This window comes from Manis javanica, chromosome 13 (genome assembly GCF_040802235.1).
Source record: "Manis javanica isolate MJ-LG chromosome 13, MJ_LKY, whole genome shotgun sequence".
Taxonomy (NCBI): Eukaryota; Metazoa; Chordata; class Mammalia; order Pholidota; family Manidae; genus Manis; species Manis javanica.
Genome location: NC_133168.1, coordinates 64,516,000 through 64,537,954, shown reverse-complemented (window position 1 = coordinate 64,537,954; position 21,955 = coordinate 64,516,000). Strand labels below are relative to the sequence as shown.

General features: G+C 39.6%; 1 protein-coding gene across 2 annotated transcripts in view; it reads right to left on the bottom strand.

Annotated features, from left to right (window-relative positions):
- SAMD5 (sterile alpha motif domain containing 5) overlaps positions 1 to 21,955 on the bottom strand; it is a 404,170-nt gene that overhangs the window by 344,250 nt on the left and 37,965 nt on the right. The window lies entirely within an intron of this gene.

Here is a 21,955-nt window from a genome sequence, read left to right as displayed (position 1 = left end):
GTCATTTGGGTCAGTGTTCAGGAACTGGCAGAATGCTAATTATCTCCAAGCTCTGATAGGTGGTGACAGTTTTAACCCTTTCATTGTCAGGGATTCCTCTGAAATTGAGACAGCAACAGAGTAGAGTTTCTGCCCATCTGCACGGCTGTGCCCTTGCCCACATCCCCTGGACAGAGCTAAAGCAGACAGAGACTAAGCAAAGGAGAATGCAAAGGAAGAATGACTCTTTCCCCTGACTTTAATATGACAGGCAAACTGTGCTGCTCAGATTCAACTGTTTACTGGTTCTATTTTGGTTTTTAATTTGAAAAGCTTCTGAAAGAGGTTGAATCGATGTTGTTCTCTTTTGGCTTGGATTCCTGGTCTCTCTCTCTCCAACCTTACCCCCAGTTTTATCTCTTGAGGCTTTGTAAGTGCAAAAAAAAGTCATATTGCAGACATAATTAAAAGACTTTTAAAAAACAATTCTGCACATTTTCTCTAGGGCACAACAATTTGTTTGAGCACATGCCTTTTTCACCCTTGCTCAAATAGCCACCTGCTGATGGCAATATGTTAACTAATATGTCATTATTCATTAGTTTGGGTAATATCATCTGGCAACTGCATCTAAATGGATATAAAGTATTACCATCCATGCTCAGGAAGTTTCTTTCTCGAGGTAATCAAGCTCTTTTCAGACCTTTTTTTATTCTGTATTACTAAGTAATAATATCTTACTACTAATTAATATATTCAGACAGTCACTCAAATAAAACTGTATGCAAGCCAATACCTCTTATTAAAACCAGCTCCTGTTATGAACTGTGAAAAAGTAATGTTCAATCTATTCTGACAAACTGAGTTTTTTGGAGGGGAGTGGAGAGGAAGGAAGTCACCTTAATATAAAGAAGGCAAAGCTGTTTGGTTTTTAATGCTATATATATAATAAATAAGTGAAAAGGCATTATACCAAAAATTATGTTGATGATATTCTGCAAGATAATGCCAAGATAATACCAGAAAAACCAGAAAGAGCATCAGAGTACAGCATTAGGGGTTACTAAGACTACAAGGAGACTTCAGCTAGGATAGGAAAGCACCACAAAAGGAGGAGGCAGCATTTTGAGGGCGTGCTTATTAAAATTAAAGATTCTCCAATGTCTGCATCATGATAGATACAGCTCTGCCTGAAATCAGGAACATGGCCTCACCCCTCTTTAGAGATCATTTTATTCTAAGACCCTTTAAAAATACAGAAAATGCCTTTGGACAGGTTATCACCCAGCAAAACAGACACCCTTCATATCAAACCCTCTAAAGATGGGAACCCTGACATCATTCACAAGCCTAGCATCAAGCTAACAGCCTCAGAAACCTCTTTGCTTTGGTTCAACAAAAACAAATCACATTCATTAAACAAGCCCAGCCTTGCAATTCGCTATTTTTCATTCTTGGGGGAAGAGGGTGTGAGGCAGACAAACAGGATTTCCACAACTGGGTCATGGACAGTTTCAAGATGTGTGCACAGTAGCAGAGAACAGTAATTAGAGGAGCCCATGTTGCTTCATGATCACAGGAAATGTTAGTGATTTCCCTGCTAGGAACACTCCTCATTCACACACATCGTGATGTCCCTGCTCCTGCACCTGCTCCTGACAAATCCCACTCTTCACGTGGAATAAAAATGAACAAAATTTGAGATTCTGACCAGCTTTCAGGAAATAACCAGCTGAAAACAAGTCTTGTGGGCAAACGGGCATTGCCACTCTGGCCTCAGGTCACAGAGCTGCTCCCCCTGGCCTCTAAATAAGCTGGCATTCTCCTGCAATGAAAAAAGCTATTTTATCACTCCACCAAGAAAAATAATAATCTGTTCATAGTCTTCTTTGGATATACTATGAGGTTGACTTAAAAATGATGAAAATTGCCTCAAATCTGTCCTTCCTCAGAATTCATGAAAACCAAACTCTGGAACAATAAACAGCAAGTTATATTTGTGGTTCTATTCATCCTCCTGTAGTGTTGCTCTTTTTAAAGACAGAGTTTGTAAAAAATGAATGCCAGCAGTTTGTAATGTACCGAATTATATCTCCCTGTTTCTGGGGAAACACCACTAAGAGCTTATACCCCAGTTTATCCAATTCTCCCCCTACCTGCCTTTGATCATAGGGTTACTATGTCAGGTCCACACGAACCTAACTCTTGGGCCTGTGACTTCCTCAGTTTTATTTGTTCTAAGCTGTTCTGGGTGTGTGGGTGGGGTGGGGGGAACTCATTTCACAGGTATTTGGCAATTCTAATCTACCTTAGAGTTCCCTTCTGAGAAAGAGGAATAGGCAGAAAAAAATTATTTAATGAAAAAGGAACTATTATCCTGTGGTTAAAAATTAAGATTTATGAGATTACATTTTTTCTCATTCTTATTTTTAACTGACTTCAAGTCTGTTACTTGTTTCAGCTTGTGATTTCCCCAATTAAAAGCAATCAGAGTTAAATGCAGGCTCAACCATTTAGAAGTTATTTCTCCATTGTGATATTACTCTAAAGGCTATAGCTCCATTACAGATGTGGAACCATTAGACATAAATTCTCCATATTTGGTTGCTGGGATAAAAAAATAAAACTGGTAACTATGTTTTAATAGTCCATGCAATTTCCTTACAATTAGGGGAGCAATTACCTCATAGGAAAATATTAATTAAGAATGACAGTACAGACACTGCTTTCTCCTCCTACAAGGGGCACAAAGCTGAACCTCTGGTTGGTTGATGACAAAACACAAGGTTTCTCTTACCTCGTGGCTTTCTCAGGCTAAATTTACCAACACTCAGCCATGCCACACAGCCTATCACTATGGGACCGAAAGAGGCTGGGAATGTGCTCAGAGGGGGCGTAAGTATAGCCTCATTTTATCTGTGAACTTCTCCAAGGGTAGAAACCACATTTTATATTTCTTTGTAGCTCCTGCAGGAAGATATATATATATATATATATATATATATATATATATATATATAATGTCACACAGTACTACCTCTGATTAATTGCATCATCCACACTGTAATTTTATATATACTTTATCAGTAAACTAAGTTTCTATTGGGAAATTTTAGTCTAAGAAGTCAGATGGGAGTATATTTTCCTTTGCCTATACAACAGAGAAAAAATGTCAGTATATGTTCACCAAACCAATATGTGTCTTAACGGTCGTCTTTCAGTTCTTGAAAGGTGTGTGAGGGTCCTCTCTTAGCTGCTACGTTGGGAAAGGCCAGGGCCCCTCCCAGACCCCAAGAAGCTGGAGGATGCAATGTTATGTGAGGCTATTAGCTGGCATGAGTGTCCCTTTCCCTGTCCAAAGGAGTCTTAGAGAGTAGATTTCCTAGGGATGCTATAGACTAAAAAAATGTTTGACCTACTCCAGAGCGATCTATGTGTATACATATATTCTTTACCTCAAACACAAATACTCAAATGCTGTTTACCTGAATACCAAATACCAATGAACTGTTCTGCACCACTATCCTTTCTGTCTTCACGCACGGTGCATCCTTGGCAAATACTGATTTACTATCAAGTTCCTGCAACAAACTAAGTGGGTTATAATAACTACACTGCTTCTCACTACCTCCTCTCGACCCACATGGCTTCTAATCTTCACTCAGGACTCACCTGCCAGTTTTCAGCAGAAGGAAAGTATACCAAAGAGGCTGGGAATTTTCCTACCTGCTTATCATTCAGAAAACTCTCAGGAACAAATTCAGAGGTTACAAGACAACAGCCTCCTTGTTTATGCTGTCCTCCAGGCAGTAACCTATGGCCTCATTTTTCTAACAGAAGAGATATGTAAATTCTTGATTTCTTTAAAGTACTTCACTATACTCATCACTGAATATTCTGCATATGCCAACTCCCCATACCTAGAACAACCCAGAGGGTTCTGGTCCACAAGTGGAAGCAAGCTCCAAGAGGCCACGTTCAGTTGGAGCCATGTCTTATCTCTACCAGGCAGAAATTACTGAGATTTAACTACTGGGAATTCTGTTTTGTTCTTTTAATCATTTCATAATAATTAACAGCTGGTCACAACATGAAGCTAGAGCTAGGTCACCACCCTTTCAAGGAGTGTAATAGGACAGCTAAGGAGGCAAAATGGCAGCTGCAAGGGAGTGATGTGAAGAACACAGAGGGAGCTTGGGCATATTTACAGACTGAGAGGAAGGAGTCCATGCAAAGAGACTATTTACAAGAAGACAAAGGTGTAATTATGGGCCATACCTGTTACTTGGGCCAAGAGGAGATACCCAGGTTGGAGGAGACGGGAGTTCTTCCTCATCAGGGGAACAAGAACAGATGGGCAAAGATGCCAACACATTTTGAGATCCGGGAGAGGGAGGGAGGGAGCTCATGTGCAGTGACTCCTAGTTCTCCACCCTGACCAAGCCCAGGCGATCTGCAGAGTGGGGGATGAGAGAGGCAAGGGGCCAGTTTCAAGGAGGGGAAAGAAGCCTGAAAGGCCAAGGGGACTGGGCCGTGAAGGCCATCTGACAACTGTAGAAGGACACTGGCTGGACTGGACAGCATGGACTCAGAGTGAGTTGGGCTTCTAGAGTGTTCTATATTATGCTCCGAAGTCTCCAAACACCACCCTGAAGAGTGATCAAGATACAGGCCTATAAACATGCAACACAAGTCGAGAGCGGAGATACTGATAAAAGCTAGACTATGCTGCATATTCTAGTCGCATACCAGTGTTTTGTCCTACCCAGCAGCTCTGAAACATATTTGGTAGGTCTTTTGATGAAACAGTCCTGTTGCTGACTATCTTGGTCTGTTTGGGCTGCTGGAGAAGAATACCACAGCTCGGGTGGATTCTAAACAACAGATTACCTCTCACAAATCCAGAGACTGGGGAGACAAAGATCAAGGTGCCCACAGGTTGCGTGTGCTGAAGGAGCTCTTCCTGGTTCACAGACACCATCTCCTCACCATGTCTTCACACAGCTAAGGGGTGAGGTAGCTATCTGGGCCTCTTTTATAAAGATGCCAATCCCATTCATGAAGGTTTTAGTCTCATGACCTAATCGCCTTCCAAGTTCTCCGCCTCCTAATACCATCATATCAGGGCTTAGGTTTCAACATATGAATTTTGGTCAGGGCACAAACATCTAGTCTACAGCACTGTCTCTAACCACTTCATGGGCTGCTCCTGCAAGGGTTCCCAACTCTCTATTCCTCCCTGTCTCTCTCTTACCTGCCCACTCTTAGTAAAATCATATATTACTATATACTAATGGCCTTTGCAATCACAATTAGCACTAATCTGCTCTTATTACAATTATCAATAGAACTGCCATAACACTATGTTTATAGTACACAGTGTCATACTGATTATTGTTGGGCAGAAAGACAGATACAAGCAAGACGAAAAGAAGATGGGGCCCATCAAGAACTCAGGGAGTTCATCTCTGAATATGGGCTGACCTTGAGACTTGCTCTGGCTAATGCAGGTGAGGTAGGACAGAGACCAGGGACAAGAATCATGATTAATTTTCCCCCAAAAAATGCCAGGATTTGCATAATTAGAACAGGAGAGACTTTTCTTAAGGCTAAGAAACCACTCCTTGAAAGGCCAGCCTGAGAAAAATAGGGGTTTCCTGATCCCCCAGCTCAGCCATAGCAACAAGTCCTAGGCAACCAGGTGGACTTCCTCCTTTCCAGGCTTATAATCCCTGGACACTGCAGTCTAAGCAGTTTTCCTCTCTTGGAGTCCCTCCTAATTAGTAGGAGGTCTTTTTCTCACTCTTCATTAAAAGCTCTGCTGGTTGCTCTGTACTCTTGTCTGTTGGCTTCATTCGTCATTGCCTCCAAGACACGATCCCAGGAAAAACAGCATCCCAGGGTAACGTTATGACTACCTGCCTGCTCTGGCAACAATAAACAACTACTACTGCTTATTGAGCGACCTCCCTCTGTGCCAGAGACTGTGCTAAGAATGTCCTATATTTATACATCATCTCCTTTACTTCTCACCACAGGCCACTGTGATGGCTATCATGGACCCAGTTTTATAGATGAGGAACCTGAAGCTTTAAAGTGTAAATAACCTGGCTGGGTCAAAGTGCTACTCTATGGCAGGGCAGTTCTGTCCAAAAGTGAAGTTCAACCCTGTAAAAGTACATATGCACTCCCAATCACTTTTTATTGGGAACGTATAATAATTGGATAGTATTCCACAAAATTCACATCCTCCTGGAACCTCAGAATGTAAACTTCGAAATCTATACAACAGCTTTTTGTAGATGGTTCTGTCTCTTGAGATGAAATCTCTCTGGATTTAGGGAGGACCCAAAATTCAGTCACTGGTGTCCTTATAAGAAGAGGACAGGATAGAGAGAAACACACAGAGAAGAAGGCCCTGTGAAGACAGAGGCGGAGAATAGAGTGATGTGGCCGCAAGCAAAGTAATACCATGAGGCGCCGGATGCTGGAAGAGACCAGGAAGAGTTCTTCCCCAGAGCCTTGGGAGGCAGCATGGCCTTGCTGAGACCTTGGTTTCCTATGTCTGGATCCCCAAACCATAAGACAATACATTTCTGTTGTTTTAAGCCACTCCATTTATACTTTGCTACAGTAGCCCTTGGAAACTAATACAGAATCTTTTCACAGAAGTACATAATTTCTTAAATGCTTTTAGGAATATTTTTAATCATTTCATTGTTTTTGGCAATACACGCAAATGTGATTTTAAGCAAAACGTATTTTATTTTTATTGAGAATATTAAATGTTGTGCATAATGCTTACTTAGATATATTTAATGCTATCCATAATATGTAAGAAAAGTTTTGACCTCTTCCTATTAAATGATGCAAACTGTTTAAATTATGTAAGAAAAATGTGATTTACAAAAAAATACAAAAAAAATTTACAAAAAGAAATACATTGTGTTTATACATAGACTCCATGTATATTAAAATGCAGACTGAGATTTATTTCATACAGCATCAAAAATTGAAAATTATCAGCATTTGGGATGATTGTTTTTCTTTTGCTTAATGTCCACTGGTTTATTTTTTACCTGATTATTTACAATCTGCTTTAAATTGCAAGATCAGAAGGTTTCAGTGGTTATTTGCAACCACTTCTCTATAATAATACACTATATTTATGGTATTTTTATTTCTAGTAAGTTGAAATTGAATGTAATTGCCAGTATTTTTCTGTTTTATTATCAGTTATTGAAGAATGAGAAAGATGTTAATGTGCAACATACATATGTTTGAGCTCTATGAGGTTTTTTTCTGAAAGAAGAAAATATTTAAATAATTTTCATTGATATATTTACAGATACATAATGAAATAGTCACTATTTCCATCCTGGAAAAAAATGTTTGACTCCTCTAATAGCTCAGAAGCCTCCAGCGGCAGTTCTCAAGCATTTGGTTCTAGGAGCCATTTGCATTTTAAAAAAACACTGAAGATCCCAAAATGCTTTTGTGTATATATGGGTTATAACTATCGATATTTACTGCATTTGAAATTACAACTGATATTTGATATTATGATTTCAATAATAATTAAAATATTATTTTTAAATCCAAACAGTAAATGCATTACATATGAACATATTTTTATAAAAGTATATTTCACTGAAAAATAGTAAGAATCATGGCATCGTTTGCATTTTTGCATATCTCTTTAATGGCTGGCTTGACAAACTACTGGTTTCTCATATCTACATTTGCTCTGTGGCAATATTTTTTATTCAAAGAATATGAAGAAAAACATCCGGCCTCACATAGATATGTCATTAGAAAAAGGAAGAATATTTTAATAGCTTTTTTAGATGGGTAATTGTAGATATTCTTTTTGTTACCATGCCAAAAAGTAACAGTTCCTTAAAAGTCAGTTGCAACGTGAAAATTAAAACCATATTAATGAACTTTTTGTACACTAATACACTAAAATCACTGGTCTACCTTCTATTGTTAATGGATCTCTTCCCATACATCATTTGGTGACATCATGCATTTGGTCAGCTGGAAAATACTGTGTTCCTGAGTTAAGCAGCTCTTCTAAAGGTTCACGTATATCATTATATCGAAAAAGTCACATTTGTTAACATCAACACCCATCTCATAAAAAAAATCTTTCAAGTATCAGGAAGCTGTCAAGTTCACTGTAGCAGAAACAAGTTTTCAAGAAATGTAATTTTTCCTTGAATACCCAAATTTTATCATTAATAACAAATACTGCCAATTGTTTTTCTTGAAATGTCAGGTTCAGCTTATTCACTTTCAAGAAATGATCTACCAAATACCCGAGTCTAAATAACCACAGTTTGTTCCCTCAACTGTTCTCCCAACTGAAAATGATGTTCCATGAATAAAGCAGCTAGTTCAGCAAGCAGCTCAAACAGTAGCAGAAGTCATTTGCAAGGAGACAAAGTTCACAGACCACCATTTGCAACAGAGGTCTTGATGAGTATGTAGGGGAGGAAAAATAAATTTCCCTGTACCCTTCTAGGTTCTTGGCTGAGAGACCCCCAGTAGTCAAAAAGAGATTAATAGGAGAAAAACACATTTAATTTTGTATGTACAGGAGCTTCAGAGATAGGATACCAAAAAAAGTGACCAAAGCAGGCAGTGTTTATGCCTTCTAGATAAAGAAACAATAAATTTGTGAAGAACTGGCAAGACTAAGAAGTTCAGGTGTCAGGTAGTAAATTAGTAAAGAGGAAGTGGTTTGTTTATTCAGCCCTGTCAGCCTCGAATTCCCTAACTCTGGGGATGAGGACATCTTCATCCTTCCTTGTGCCAGGAGGGCATCTTTTACACGGGACATTTACTTTCTGACTCCAGAGGGACAAAAGACAGACTGTCCTTTAGCATTCGCTGTTTCTATATATGTCACTTTAATTCAAGGTAACAATATGCCAAAGTGGCATATTTTGGGATGGCCTGCCCTAAATCCCATCAACTAGTTCTCATTTGGTCACATAGAATATTTTTTTTTAAAAAAAAGACCCATGTACTCAAAGGTTGACATTTAGTAAGCTTAATTTCTGCTGTTCCATTTAGGAAATTTTGAGGGAAATGTCTGTTTTTGATGTGTGTACAGGTGAAGAATACAATAAGCACTAATACACTTCGGTACCACTGCCTCGATTGGCACTAATGTGCCAGCATTGTTACTACTGTGGCTTTTGTGCTATCAGTGTAAATGTCCACATGGTGAAAAGGCAAATAAAGTATTGTTATGAAATAATTATTACCTCAAATAAAAAGGGTCTTGGGACCCTCAGGGATCTGTGGATCACACTTTGAAAACCACTGCTCAATGCCACTTCAAGAGGCAAAATTCAAGGTAGAGATCACAACACTGGAACTGGCAAGTCTCAGACCAACTCATCAGTCTGGAATAGGACGCTGCCCTTTGAAATGATAGCTCCTTCCTAACAAATGGTATATATTCACCCTCCTGGCTCAACCCCATGAAACTGGAAGGTCTGGAGCCTTCCTGACAGAAAGGTGAGCTGACTTTCCTCCCCTGTCTGCTGAGAGGGTTTGCAAAAATAGCTTGACTGGTTGGGGAAACACACTTCTCTAAGGAACACACTTGCCAGCCTTGAGGGTAACTACAGCCTTTGAGGTTGCTCACAATTCTGAGCACAGCCGATGTCTCCTGGCAACCAGTCCCAGCCCCCGAACCCTGAAGCACAGCCTCCACTGGGCCTTGACCTCACCTGCCAAACTGGAACGGGCAGGGAAGGAAGGCATCTGTCATAATCCTCATTAGCAATTCCCTGCGAAGCCTGTTTGCTTGGTAAGTGGCACCCAGAGAGAAGGACTCTTCTGGGGTCTGTGTTACTGTCTATCACTCTGCCACTTTGGTTTCAGCAGGGGAAAAGAGGGACACTTTTAAATGTCTCATGAAGGGCACATACTCTGATGCCATCATTCTGGGCTTCAAGAACCAGTGGCTAATAGTTTTAAAGGAATAGTACTTACAAACTCATCTGAATAATCTACAAGATGTTGGCCTCATCCAGATGAGTGCCGAGGACACGCAAATGGGTTGCCTGAAGCAGCAAAGCATGAACTAGGATTGAGCTTCATCATAGTTCCTGCAGGTCTTCACCAGACATACTTTGTTATGAAATGATAGTTCTGGAAGGTTTGGGAGCAAAGCCTAGGTCAAAGGACCTCACAGTTACTGTGCAAGGTGGCCTGAGGGCCCTGTGTTCAGAGGAAGCCCAGAGTAGCTGTGTGTGTGGAGAGGGAGGAGTGAGAGGTGGCGGGATGGGGCGCAGGGATGGAAGACAGTGGGATATACTACCTCAAACCAAACCAGGCTACCCTTGGCAACCGCTGCATCCATCCTGCCAGGATGCAAGCACAGGGCTAGAGATCCCGGCTCAGACGCTAGAATGAAACACCTGGGTCACTGCTTCCTGGATGGGTGGCCTTGGGCACAATACTTAACCCAACTGCTCTGTGCTTCAGTTGCCCAGCTATGCAATGGGAAGAGCAGTACCTACCTATGTCACAAAGGGGCTGTTAGGAGGATTAAATGAACCAACATTTGTAAGACTGTTTAGAGCAGTATCTGGCACAGTGCAAGCCTATATAAGTGTCTGGGTGATTTTTCTAACACCTGCCCCATAAAAGGCATGGAATTCTATTTCTTGTTCAACCACAGAGTGATATAAACCCACCCCTAAGGAGGCATAGATACTTAGGATCATCTTCAGAACAAAAACATAATGTATGTGTGGCAGCATTATTAAGTTAGTCATCCACAAATGTTATTAGAATAAATCATGAATAATGTGTATGCTTTAAGCACTGTCTAGCCATTAACTTTTAAAAGTTTCATTTAGCTTTGTGAAGCGTGCCCTATAGAACATAACTACCATCGTAGTAGTTCTCAGCTTGTTCACACATAAAGACCTGCTTAATTGTTTTAGAAATATAGACCCTTCCTTCCCCCGCCAGGGCACGTGCATGTCTATGCACACACACACATATAGAAAAAGGAGTAACTTTACTGTTATATTTTTTTACTTTTTTCCTTACCTTTTCATCTGCCCTTTAATTAAGAAAAATTACTGCTTTAAAAGTGACCAATAATTTAACAATACCTTCAAATATACTTATCAAAATATCATTTATATAGAGATCATTGACAATGGCTGGTGCCCAAATAGCTTCCAGGACTCTTGGATTAATTTCTCAAGAGTCCATGTTCCTCAGATGAGGAGCCTCTTTCCCAGAGGAAAAGAATTATCTAAATCGCAAATTGCATTCTTGAAGAAATTCAAATAAATTAAAATAAAAACTGTTTAACCAAGAGAAATTCAAACCCGAGAATCTGAACTTCATTTCAACACTGAGTGGTAGCTAAGCTACATTCTTGCACTAGTTAGCATATGCCAGGCAAAAAGACTTTAGAGCAGTATTTCAAAAAGCTAAAGGCCAACATTTTTTATGTCTTAAATCAGAATAGCTTGTTTTCCCCCCACATAATTTTCCACAGTTGGGCCTTACAATTTTTCATTTAGTCCTTCAGGAATCTGACCTACTGCAACAAAGACATAACAGAGAAACAGACAATCCCGTGTGGTTTTTGCAGGAACTGTGCCTGGTTCCAGAGATAATAGAAAGGACCCAAATTTCCTGAATCTAATACAGATCCCCAAGCAAAAACATAGAAGCTCAATGGATAGGGTAGTTTTCAGAAACCTTAAAACCAGAATAACATGGGGTTTTAGAAACCCCCCTTCTGTTGATGAAAGTTTCCCCTAGATGACAAAGGAGGACATGGGGGATATACACACACACACACACACACACACACACACACACACACACACATCTGCTGAAGTCACGTTTAAGAACAAGTCCTTTAATTCTTTTGTGTTTCTCTTTTCCTTTAAGACCAAATATAAAATAACCATTCACATTATTGCATTTTACTATCACTTTAAAGGAGATGTTTTTATTTTAGGACATAATGTGCAAAATCATGCTATTTAACACTACATTATATTCACAGATCATGCAAGTTAAATAAAGACACCTAGCTGATTTCTTAATATAGATTCAGCCAAGATTAGTTATGCATCTGCCACCTTAACATTCAAATTGGGGGGAAAAAAGCCTTAGTTAAAAATCACACTTGCATTGTAAGTGCTTAGAATTTCATGGTTCATTTAAGAGCATCACAATCAAGAATTTAATTATGTCAAAAAAAGATTGGTATCTTTATAACAGGCAAGATTATATCCCCCTCAATTTCCTCCCCCATCTCCCCTCCAAAGCAGATCATTTTCCTTAACCTTTATGGACTTGTTTTCTGACCTATGAAATAAGGCATTTAAGTTTGATGATGTTAAGATAACCCTCTGTTTCTCTCAGGCTGTGATTTTTAAGATTTCTAGAGAATAGACTGATGAGGAGGCAAAGAGGAAACAGCCAGATTCTATGGGAACTTGGCCAATTCAATTCCTAAACGAGGTCTTATTTCCCATGAAGCCAGACAAAGGTCCCACAGGGTACTGTCAGAGGACCAGAAACTTGGAGTGGAAGGGCAAAAAACCACCATAGAACAAAAGTTCCACCAAAACCTCACCCCTGCTTTAATATTTAAACATTTGCCTAACAATATCATGTTCAACAAATCAGTGAATCTCAAAAAACATGGATTCCTCTCAACCAAGACCTGTTGGTTATGGCATCAGGATGCACTGAGAACTAATGATAAGAGATTAAATCTACGGGGGTGAGGGTGGCAGGAAGGTCTTCTTTTTGGATTAGCAAATGTAACAATCACTTCCAGGCCCATAGCAAAGGGTTGAGGCCTTGCAGGTTTCTAGAAATGCAAAGTATAATCCTTTAGGCTTCTGAATTACTAAAATAATTAATTTGGGTGATGGTTAATGTTCTGATTGATTCAATTAAAAGAAGGTCTAACGGGTGATGAGTTGTGGTCCCCTGCCAAACAGAGCCTGAGACAACGGCTGCTGGGCAAGTGGTTTATTTGGGAATGTGACCCCAAAGAGCAGAAGGGCCAGGGAAGGTGAAATGAAGGAGAGAAAGCCAACAGTAGGATGCGTGAGTTGCCTACTTGGTGATGTGTTGTTAATTCTGCAAGACTTTCCAGGGAGCCTTAGGAAATGTGTCTTGGAACCATGCATGTAAGAAAAGAGGGAAACATTTATCCCACAGCAGCTATTACCCATTTGTAAGGTTTGCCTTGTGGGTGTGAATTTCCCTGCACTTCCTGTTTACACACACGTGAGTGCCTCATCAGCTCCCAGAGGAATGATGACAGAATCAGAGGAGTCCGTGAACATAAAGCAAGAAGCACAAGCTTAAGCCAATGAACTGCAAGGCTGTACTAATGGGCTGCTAGTTAAAGCCTATAGAGAACTGCTTGCTTAGCAGTGGCTGGAATGTGAATTGTACTTAGTGCACCTATCAGGCAGGATGGCCCAGTGATGCTGCAGTACTAAATGACCCCGCTATTTCAATGGCTTACAACAGCAGTGTATTTCCCACTCATGCTACAAATCCAAGGTGGGTCTGTTAGGGTTCTTCTTCACTCCAAGATGAAAGTTGGCAAAACAAGTCTCCATCAGGAACATTGCCAGTTATTATAACTTGAGGGAAAAGATTAAATTTGTGAACCATGTACAGTTTTGTAAAGCTTCTGCCTGAAAGAGATCTGTATTACTTCAACTCACCTTTCATTGACTGAAACATACCATATGCCTATTGTTAGTTCAGAGGGCTGGGATATCTAATACTCCTGCAGGGAAGGCAAAGCAGGAAGGGTGATTTAGAGAACAGTGGTACAATCTACCACACCATGCCTTCATTTTCATGGGAGAAAAGCCAACAGGAGGAGGAACAATTTACTTTAGGGAACCCTGTGCAAATTCTTTCAAAGCACTGTCTTTTCATTGAGCTCATGGCCAATCAGTATTTAGAAACAGTAAGTCCTGATCAAAGAAAGCAGAGACAAAATCAAAAACAAAAACAAGGTGTGGGAGATACTTCAGGGGAAAACACTGGACATCATCTACTTATATTGTGAATTTCTTCAGTATGCAGATGTTGAAATGAGGTCAGTCCTCAGAAATCTCAAATGAAGTAACTTCTAAACAAGTTAAATGATAAGAGCTGGAAGTAGGCTTCAACTCCCGTTATTCCCATTCCAGGGCAAAGCTGAAAGGAAACATTATAATCATAATTTTATATTCAAGTTACCTGCAAAGTATAAGCATTTTATAGAAGTTTTTTTTTAATTTAACAACCTAACATAACAATGAACCAATTTTAAATAGCTAGGTTAGCACTACCCTGACAGGATAAAATTCAATTTAACTTATTAATAAATACTACTGCAAGTAAGCCTGTCCCAGTTATAGCATTTGATTTCCTACCTACTAACCAGAGATAATCAAGTTCCTTACACAAATTTAAGAAGGGGAAATGTAACCTCCAGGCCCTTACTCAATTTGATCTGCTTCAAGGGCCAATGACGAAAGGGGGGCAAACCATTCTTCATGCATTCATCCAATCAATAGGGGCTGAGGCCCGTTACCTGGGCACAGCAACATTTTCTTGGCTCCGGGCTTACCTGGAAGATCAGCATAGCCAATGCCCCTACCCTCATGGAGGGTGTATTTTGGGTTGTGGCGAAGTATTAAAGAACAAATTAGACATGTAAAGAACCAAGATAGTTTCAAATTAGAACACATCTGTAAAGACAGTAACCCAGTGATATGATAGAGGTGGGGTGCCAATCTGTAAATGATGGTCTCTCTGAGAAGGCAACATGTATGGAAATTATGAAACCATATATGGAAAATCACGTTACAGTTTTAGTAATAGTTACCAACATTATCCTATATGGGGCTATTGTTTCTCTATTAAGATCTCCGAATGGATTTTACCCTCTGTGCTCTCTCTCTGTTTTGCATTCTGCACTAAATCTCTCTTTTAATTAGCCATACTATATTTTTTCTTGTATTATTAAATGCAATTTTATGATTACAATTCTTAAAAATCAAGCAAATGAGCTATTTTATATGCCCATTGCCTAAATCAAGTTGCTTTTTATATATTTCCTGTGTATCACAAAGGCTTTGAAAGAAAATTCATCCCCTCTCCTCACCGACCCCAGCTGCCCTCTTCTCCTCCCTGCAACTAAGTCTCCTTGTAGAAAGACTGCTTATCTTTCAAATCCATATTTGGGCAAAAATAAAGTTTGCACTATACAAAAGCTTCCTTTCTATCCAATCCTGAGGAGAAACATGTTCAGGAGGCAGAATTCTAAGAATGACCCCACTGATCCTTGCCTTTGTCCAGTTCCCTACCTTTGTAGTGTGGTTAGAACCTGTGAATTTATGGTGAGATGTCACTCTCACGAACAGGTTACATTATATGACAGAAGGCAGACTCTTTAGGTTTGCCTCATCTAATCCTACTCCTTTAAAAGCAGTGTGTTTCTCTAGCTAGAAGACAGGAAGTCAGAAAGACTAGGAACATGAAAAGAACTCATCCCTCCACTGTTGGTTTGAAGATGTGGAGGCTACATGAGAAGGAGCGTGGTCAGCCTCCTGACGCAGGGAGTGGCCCAGGGCTAACAGCCAGCAACAAAATGTGGACCTTGGATCAACAGCTGCAAGGAACTAGATTCTCCCAACAACCTAAATGAGCTTAGGTGCAGATTCTCTCCCGAATCTTCCAAAGGAGAGCCCAGGCTAGCTGATAACTTGACTTTGGCTTCTTAAGACCCTGAGCAGAGAACCCAGTCCAGCTTGCCCAGAATGTTGACCTACAGAACTATGAGATAACAAATGGGTGTTATTCTTAGCCATTAAAGTTTGTAGTAATTTGTCATGCAGCAATAGAAAACTAATACAACATGTAACCAGATTTATCAACTGAAGTGTTCTACTGTTAAACAGCTAAATAAAGACTCTTTTCCACCTTCAGAATATGCACCATGAATTCTAATGAAAGGAAGGGAATTTCCTGAGAGAGAGGGGAAGGAGATCAGCGATGGACGAGCAGGACCTAACTGGGCCAGACAAGTAACCAATGGTGTATTTTTTACATGGCCTACTTGTAGGGGCCTATTTGAGCTGGGCCACCAACTACTCTAAAGGAAGGAAAGAAGCAGAACGACTAGGATAAACTAAAATGCACCAAGCCACAGTACAGGAATTTGGACTCAATTGATTTTCTTTCCAATTCTTAGTACACAGGGTGGGAGAGAGTGGGGAGATCATGAAATTATTCACAAGCTGCCATGCTTTTATGGCATTTTCCCCAAATGCCACACTACAGCAGAGGAAACACTGTGTTCACCTAATACCCTTTGATTTTCCTTTGCCTTGGCACAAAAGAAGGCTCTAGTTCTCAGGCTCCCCTACAAATAGGCTGGGGACATTTGATGGAGTCCTGGCCAATAGCATGTAAGTAGAAATAACAGAAGTCATTTCCAGGCCACACTCTTAAAAAAAATAATAAACCCATCTTCAGTTCTCTTGTCCTTGAAGAGGCCATGTGCTGAGATGAGAGGCCTCTAGGTGGAAGGATCCTGTACCTCTGAGTCACTGATTGGAAGAAAGCCTCTACCAACATAAACTGGACTTTGCAGAAGCAAGAAATCAGTATTTGTTATAGTAAAGTTTTGAGATTTGGGGGCAGAGGAGATAGTAGCTTAACATATTCTGAATACAAATATACATTTTCACTTAACAGCTTTAGACAATTTCTCTTTACCTGAGACTTTTTCTTGATTTAGTATAACACCCAAGCATTACACAAGAATGTTAACACAGAAATTTGAATATCAAATTTAATTACTGTTATAAGAAATTCATATTCTGACACATCTGATATTTACACCAGGTGATTTCTGTCTTACATAAAACTACAACGAGGAGCATATAAATCCTGATCTTTTGCGTGTGTGTGTGTGTGTGTGTGTGTATAAAAATATACACATATATGCATATCAATTTATACATATACATGTAATTATTAATAATAGGAATAATGACAACTCCTTCCTGCAATGCCAATTTAAAGCATACTTATCCTCAACTACATCTCCACCCTCCACTGCCTTCCAAACCACAGTCAGGAGAAGGGCCTTCCTGTCTGATCTTCTCAGCCTAATTTAAGCAATGTCAAACTGGAGCAAGGACAGGTTAAAAATGAAAACTAACATTTGTTTAGTATGGAGAGGAACTCAAAATGAGAAGTAAAAATCATTTTCTTGAACATTCAGGAAAGGTGTTAACATTCATGAACCAGGAGGCAGAAGCAAACACCCCAAGCTGTCTGATCCAGTCACCTGCTTTTCCATTTACTTGAAATGAATTTCCAAAGACCTAAGAAGAGACAAAGGGCTGTACAAGTTTATAATTAATCTAACATTTGTTTCAAATTTACTATTATCTATTAAAGAATAAATAATTTTATAGCCCTCTAATATAGCTCTTAAGCTTTAAATCACTGACCATAACTAATAAGCAGCTTAACAGCAAGAATACTCTAAATAGCACCACCAACCGCAATTTCGCTGAGCGTAAATCATCACCATTTTTAACGCAAAGGCAACAGCAAATCTCTGTAATTACTGGGTACATTTTGAATCACTTTTATTATTACTGCGCTGGCCCCATTAAAAATCCAAAACACTGAACTGCATGGAATATAAAACTGGAATTATGATACCCTACAAACTCTAATTGAAATCCATAAATTTTCCACTAGTATTCAGAATTATTTTGTTGCCAAAGAATTTCAGCTATTCAGAATGAATTTTGAAACATTTGTTTTGTCTAGAGCAATAAGTAAGAGCATTTTACACGTTCAAATCTGGGGAAGTCAATTCTGGGGTAAATCTAAGTCCACTGTTTCTTAGTTACTCAGGATTTTGCATTTCTAAATCAAACCATAACATCAAACCACAAAAAAAAGATACAGAAAAATCAGATAGAATATACCATCCACAAAAGATTATTAAATAGTGCATCCCTTTCAGAGTCATTGCCACACCAACCTTCACCCAAAGGGATGTAATGGGGGCCACATGGAGCCTTCAACATCAGCATTAATCTCCTTTATTAATAACTCCAGCATGAATTATTAAAAATGACAAAGGTATGTCACTAAGTTTACAAAAGGGTAGTAATAATGGTGTCATCCTTATTTTTGTGCATATGAAAATGAAAACAGGGTGGGTCACTGAATCATTGTAAAGGATGGAGATACTATGAATATAATTTTCTGTGTGAGTTTAATGGCTAATGATTTAATAACCACCTCTCAAATATATTCCATAAATGCTGGAATTCACATGGATGTATGCATGTATAGTATTTACTATTTGCATCACGTGACTGAGCATGCAGTGTAATCATCCTATTAATATCAAATTTTCTACCTAGTGACTTTTACTAATTTGCCTGATGTCCACAATAGGGGACAGCCCTACGAAACCAACAATTTCTTATAATAAAGTTGTGTCACCATAGGGAATCTTTTTGTAAATTATTATGCATTATCATTTTCTATCCACAGTATCCTGGCATCTAAATGGCCTTATGCCCTTTGAATATCTTAATTTTAATTATAGCTTTTCTATTACCTTTAAAATGAGGAGATTTTGCTCTCCTTTGAACAACCCTTTTCCACTCCACATGTTTGCTTGTATTTTACACTCTCCTGAAAGACCTCCACTGCTCCTCCCAACTCACATCTAGACCTGACTCAAACTGCATTCTTTATATTATAAACTCCCAGGTCACCCATACTGCAGAATTCATTCTCCTTACTTTAAACTTTTTGTTCACTTGACAACCATCCTGATTTCCTGTCTAAAGCCTTAAGCTATCGCTTATCTTGTGCACTTACTATTTCACAAATTTCTATCTTTTTTGTGAACTCTTAATGCATCAACAGAGGCCATTAGTTCTGAAGTATTAAAGAAAGTTGTCCATAATTCTAAATGCTTAACATTAGCGTCATTGCAGAACTAAGTGTCTTTTATCAAGTTGTTTAGATCTAAATATTGTACATTCTAGTCATTAGACCCAATTTGGTTCCAGGCAAATCAAACACACAAACATCAATAAAAAGACTCTGTTAATTTTTTAAAAATGAAAATTTTCTCACTTCTATATAATTAAGTTCAATTAAGTTCTATAATTCTGACCTTACTCTCATTATAACTTTCTTCAGAGGAGACTTATCTACCACAATGCTTGATTTGAAATTGTAAAACTGTTTCTCTATGTCCAAATGCACGTGTGTTTAAACAAATCAATGCAAATAAGGGCAAACTACACATCTGTTAACTGATAAAAAGAATTCGCAGCTACATTCAAATCTTGATTTTGTCATTCTATGATCTTGGGACATTGGTGCAATAGTTTGAAAATACAGGATGTGAGAGTAGGGTTAGAATGATGCCAATGAATGATACCCAAACCACAATTTCTCAGAGCTACCCAGCCTTCCAGCGGGGGAAGGTAGGGAGTCTGGCTACCGTTCCTTGTCCTAACCACTCATGCAGACAAGCTATTTTTAACTCTCTTCAGCTTTGGGATTCCTTAGGAGATTTTGCCTCAAATAACGTCTACAAGGAAAAAAACAAATCAAAACAAACAGAAAACCCCAGTCCATTCCCCTCTGACATGCATTGCCTCTACAAATGCTCTCATTTTACGTAACAGAAAAGTCAGGCTGGAAAGGTAAAACGACTCACCTCCCTCAGAGCTCAAAGCCAAGGCAGCCAAAGGCAGAGCAGAGATCTGACCACAATATCCCACTTGCAGCCCTCTGCTCCATTCTGCGTGGACAGGCCATCCCCACACTGTGACAGCAGGCAGCCTGCCCTCCTAGCCCCTTGCTGTGGCCCAGGCTGAGAACTTGCACTGGGACTTGCGATGGTTAATTTTATGTGTCAACTTGGCTTGGCTATGGTGCCCAACATTTTTGGTCAGAAATAGGCTAGATGTTGTTGTGAAGATATTTTCTGATGTGATGAACATTTAAATCAGTAGGCTTTGAGTCATGCAGATCACCCTGTATCGTGTGGGTGGGCCTCATCCAATCAGTTGAAGGCTTTAAGAGAAAAGATGGGCAACCTCTCAAGGTGAAGAAGGAAGAATCCTGCCTACAGACTTGCCTCCGACTCCAGACTGCAATATCAGCTCTTCCCTGGGTTTCCAGCCTGCTGGCCTGCCCTGCAGATTTCACACTTGCCAGCCCACACAATAGTGTAAGCCAATTCCTTAACATAAATCAGTCTCCATCTCTTTCCCTCTCCTTCCCTGACCTCTCACCCCCTCCCATAGGTACACACACACACACACACACACACACACACTCACACCCTACTGGTTCTGTTTCTCTGATACAGGGCTCCTCACCTGCTGGTTTTGCAGTCACTCCCTCACTGTCTCCTGCCACCACTGATGTTCTTGTGAATCCTGCTGTCTATCTTGCCCGCTCAACCTGAAAGTGTGCTTGATCTCTTCAACACTCCCTTTGCTTCATCAGAGGCAGGTCTACCAAGAAGCTGAAGCCTCAAAGCTTCTACCCAGGCTTTTCCCAGGCCTTTTACCTAATTGTGTTTTCTGTTCCTCATAAAGGGCCCTCTCAATATTATCAGCTTCATATAAGTGTTATAAACCTGGCTCTGCCCAAGCTCCACTGGATGGTCTGGACCCTGCACTGGAGCCCGAGCAGTGCAGCCGCACTCCTTCCCTGCCCAGCACATGACCATTCCTGGGCCCTGGCAGAGGGGCAGGTGCATGCAGCATGGGAAGTCAAATACACTGCTCCCTCAATCTCTGCTCAAACTTCAGTTCACTGCACCACCCCAAGAAGTTACCACTCCTAGAAGGAACTATAATAATAAGGCCTCCTCAGTGGGGCATTGGTAACTATTTAATAACTGGCTCTCTGGAGAGAAAATGTCTCCACATACACATATTCATAAATGTATTATAAATTTTACTGATATATAAAGGATGTGTAGCACACCATGTAGATAATAAATTCTACAATACCCCTTTTTGTAAATTCCACATATCCAGTTAATTCTCACAGCATACTTTTGTTAATTTGGGCTGAACTCCTATATTGGAAGCTATCCCATATTATAATAATGAGTATAGTTCTGACATGAATGTTAGTTGGTATGTTTGTTTACATTAATGAGCAAGATGAACACGGAGGCAAGTGTCCTTTTAGTGTGCATTCTTTTCAGTGACACATTCACTGGGTACCTGCCAGGCACCAGGCATGGAGTCCAGCCTTGGGGCTGAAGCGTTGAATAAAGACTTGGGCATGTTTTCACATCTAATGGGACTAAGGAGGCTTAGGCCAGCCATTATGCTGCTAATAACCTGAGATTACAATTAAAGACTGCAATTTGAGGCAGAATTATTTTAAATGCTTAGCCAAATTCACTTCTACAATTTACATGATCATAACTGACTATTATGACTTTATGTAGATTTCACATGTACGCTGGACTTTATTCACATAAGCAAGATTAAAATGTTTTTCTGAAACATTAGAACAAAATTAATTGAGTGTTTTAGAGCCTAAAGAACTTCTTTGATCTATAAAATTGAAGAATACAAGAAAAAAACTATTAGTTTTAGATCTTTAAAAGCTAACATGCCAGAGATAATTGAAATATACATTCAGATTTGATTATATAGATTTCTCAAGCCAGAGAGGATGGACGGTAAAAAAAAAAAAAAGGCATGTTTCATAAACAGAACACTATTTAATGTGTTATATTCAAGACAGTAGTTTATAATTTTAAATAAGGCTAATTCTAAGTGAAAGTAGGTCAAGTTCAGAGGTTAACATGGATTAACTCGGATTGTGCATCACGATTTTGTAGTTCTCATAGTAAGAGATTAAGACA